Raw genomic sequence first — 3,740 nt, 5'->3', positions numbered from 1 at the left:
ACTCAAGCATTTGGCTGCCAAAGTCACACCTGAAGAGATGCTGCTATCTGGGAAAAGCAAAGCAAAAGACAGCTTTCTGCGCTGCGCCTCTCTCGCTGTTTGCCTCGGCTTTAGCCTTGGAAGATACCTGGTGCTTTAAAGACCCTGGCAGACAGGGGTAGAACTGATCCGAATAAATGAATTAAGAGGTCCACATCTGAGCTACTCAGATTAGACTTTCTTTAAAGTTAATGGACATCGTACAATTCATCATGCACTAAAATAGAGAGCTAAAATAGGACAGGCGAGTCATGCCTAAAAATACCTAATCACCTCCATTAACTAATAAGGGAAGCCTAGAGTGCCCAGTTCAGCTGCAGATGTATATACATCGCAGGTTTCTGAGGTGGTGAGAAGTCAATCCCACCCCAGGTTCCTCTCAGTCACTCTCAGTAGCAGGAACAAACCCTTCTTTTCCAACACTGCCTGCAGATCAGCAGGGACAAATACTTGTGCTATGCTTTGCTGCCTTTCTCTGGCTGCCTCCCTCCCCCAGATACTTGAGTGCAAAGCCCAGGAATGTGCCAGTCAAGGCTGAGATCCACGGCACAGCTCCTTTCTCTTTTAAGGTATGTTTGAGGTATATGCCACTCCTGGAGATCAGAGGTACTAAAAACCGAGGCTTTCAGCCCTGGCTCTGTATCCACCACACCGCAGAAGAGCTAAGCGCCATGTGTCAGATGAGTGGGATAAATCCCTCCCCCTCCTGCCGCAGCGGGCAGCCGCCCTGCCGTTAATCAAGGATCAGCCCCGCAGTCAGCTCCTGGGGCTAACGCTTTAATGTGATCCGGCGAAGCAGGGGAGAGGAGCGGTAGCGAGAGAGACGGTTGCCTTGTGATTATCTTCAAGGTAGGCGGGGACGAAAAAAGAGGGTGCTGGTGTGTCAGGCCAGGAGGGTTTAAAGACAAAACTGCCTGGCCGTGGCCTGCAGGGATCATTATTGGCAGGAAAGTCACCTTTGGGGCTGAGAATCACATAGTGCTCTTGGAAAGAAAAGCTCTTATAACTGAGAAGAAAAGGCTTTCCCTCGCATGGCCTGACGGTATCAGTGGGCAGAGCTGCATGTATTTGAAAGCTTCATTTATCCGCGTTGTTAGTATCACCTCCAGAGAGGCTGCGGTGGGGGACAGAATTTGCTACGTGTGGCAGAGCTGCCAGGAAAGGATGGGAAAATGGTTTGGGCAGCACAGCCCAACCCAGAAACCATACCTGACTTCTGTGTCAATTCCAGAAATAACGGGGTTTTTTTTCCATCAAATCTTCTTCTCGCATCCCTCTAATGTCACAGCATATTTCTCATGATCAGTGCTCCTCCATGACTACGCTTTCCTTCCCAGCACTCCTAGACAACTGGCTGTCAGGGAACATATACGGCTATTGACTGTTAGCCTGCCTTCCTGCCCACAGTTCCCTGCTCCCAGCCTGCGGACCATTCCTATCGCCTGAGATAACCCTTCGCAGAGCATCTCCCAGCGTAGTGCTGAACTCACTGTAGTAAATCCTGATGCTGGCCAGCAGTCCTCTGCTAGCATGCGGGAACGAAGGAACTGCGGGCATGATCGCAGATATTTCCACTTTTAAGTACCTGTTTGTACATATACTTAATATAAATAATTTAGTCAAAGCTACTTTGGAGTTATCAATAACTTACTGTTGCAAAAATGGATGCCTTTTGGGTGACTATCCCAATGAGGGCTGTGCAGATTCTTGGTAATTAGCCCTACAAATACCATGATTAAACTTTAAACTAATATAAAGAAAATGTGCAACCGAGCATGCTAATAATAGCACCATCAGTTTCTTATACTGAATGTCTCCATAAAGATATTCTTTATAATACCTTTGGCACAACTGGGACCTTGCATATTTAAATTTGATTTCACTTTCATACAACTCTAAGCATAACTGGAGATTTCTAATTAGTTACAATTATTCTTTTCAGAAATGTGTTCTATTTAGTATAATCTTGTATTCATCTAGCCAAATGCCATATATATTTATTATTATTATCTCCTACTGATAGCTTTTTAACTGAGACATTTTGACCGAGATAAATAACTACATGCCTCCCAACCACAACTCTCTGTGTGGCATCTGCTTTGGGTGGCAAAATAATTTACTAAGTGAAAAATAGCAGTTTATGGAGATAAGATAATTTTCGATTCTACTATTTTGAGATAAAAATGCCAGCTGATTATCTTCTAAATCTAACATTTCCACATCCCACCCCACCAAAAGCTGCTAATAAAGTGGCCTCAAGAGAACTTCTGTTCTCATTAATGAAACTTCCTCACCTAATTGCGTTTCCCTTCTCCTAGAAGACAGCAGACAAGTAGGCTACAGTTTTCTCTCCATGGCTACAGCGCCTGTCTGGGTGGCATGCCCATGAGCACTCCTCATGCCACTCAGTGGGACATGCAGGCATTGTGAGGCCAGTAACATCCATGCCCAAGCAGCCCACCCTGGTACCAGTAAAAGAGGTATATTGGCCTGTGTCGGTGCAATGCTCGGTGAGGTGCTCCCAAGCACAACCCGCACCCGCGTGCTACCTGTGCTCCTGAAGCCATGTGGTGCCAATTACAAGAGCAACTAGGCAAAAAATACCTCTAGTACCTGCACAATTATGCCTCGAGCTGAAAAAGCCCAGATGCAGTCTCTCGCAGAGTTCACTCAAGCAAGAGGCAGAGGTTGAATTAACAGCTAAAATGGAAATAGACAAAAAGTGATAAATTCGAGAACAAAACACCGGAACTTATTTACTTCCCGAGAAATTAATAAGCTCATAGGTTGCAAAGCAACTTAAATAAACATCTTTCCCTTATAAAATCTGGGGAATTACAGCAAGAGGAATTGACTTAATGCTTGTCTTCCTTCTAGTTCACTAAAGGTACCAATCTGGTGAAATATAGAAGGGAAATGGCAAGACAAACCTGCATCAGAATGAAAACAACACTAAATGAAGGAGTTGGAGCAGGTCAGGGAGCAGCGCATAACTTTACATATTATGTAAGTTATTTTGTCATAGAAACGCTTACCAATTTTCTCGTGCTTTATATTCACAGATGTAGGACACAGTATGCCTTTGGAGGTGATTCTATCACACACGAGGCTTTGAAAAGATCCACCAGCAAGTTAAAAGTAATTGAATTTAGAAAAGCATTTGTACTTACCAAATATACTGCAGGGTCTCAATGCTTTCTAGGTCAATGCTGTATCCGACTTAGTTTGCAGTTTTCTCAACATCAAGCATTCAGAAATCCTAAATATAACGCCAACATCATGTTACTTAAATAAATAATGAAATCAATTTTATTTACTTGCAGATTTTTATGCATATAGGTTGTTTATTCTCCATGCTTCCCACATTTTTTTTCTGGATAGGAGCGTTAGAAATTTACTTGGGAGTAGGGGCGAAAGAAGCTGAAGTTTTAGGTTACTGTGTTTCAGCTGGGACATCAAGAAGCATACCAAGCCCTTCCCCCAGCATTTTTAGGTTAATGATACAACCACAGAAATTGACAATAATTTGAAAATTACCAATTAAATTGGGTTTTGTAGGCTTAGTCTCAGACTCAATCTCTTTTGTCAAGAAATATACTTGACAAAATTGGTTTAAACAATTCAAAAAGTTAAAATATTGAAATTTAGTGTCTACTGTGATACTTCTGGATGCACACACTTGAAAGACAACCCCCTGACGG

At 43.1% G+C, this 3,740-nt stretch overlaps 1 long non-coding RNA gene across 1 annotated transcript; it reads left to right on the top strand.

Moving 5' to 3' along the window:
• Positions 1-765: 765 nt before the first annotated feature.
• On the top strand, positions 766-3,373 carry LOC143162784 (uncharacterized). Its single transcript, XR_012995793.1, has 3 exons — positions 766-888; positions 2,917-3,013; positions 3,102-3,373. It is a non-coding gene; the product is annotated as an uncharacterized LOC143162784 (long non-coding RNA).
• Positions 3,374-3,740: the final 367 nt, after the last annotated feature.

Source organism: Aptenodytes patagonicus, chromosome 7 (assembly GCF_965638725.1).
Source record: "Aptenodytes patagonicus chromosome 7, bAptPat1.pri.cur, whole genome shotgun sequence".
Lineage (NCBI taxonomy): Eukaryota > Metazoa > Chordata > Aves > Sphenisciformes > Spheniscidae > Aptenodytes > Aptenodytes patagonicus.
The sequence above is the reverse complement of the archived record's forward strand: the minus strand, read 5'-3'. Positions and strand labels throughout refer to the sequence as shown.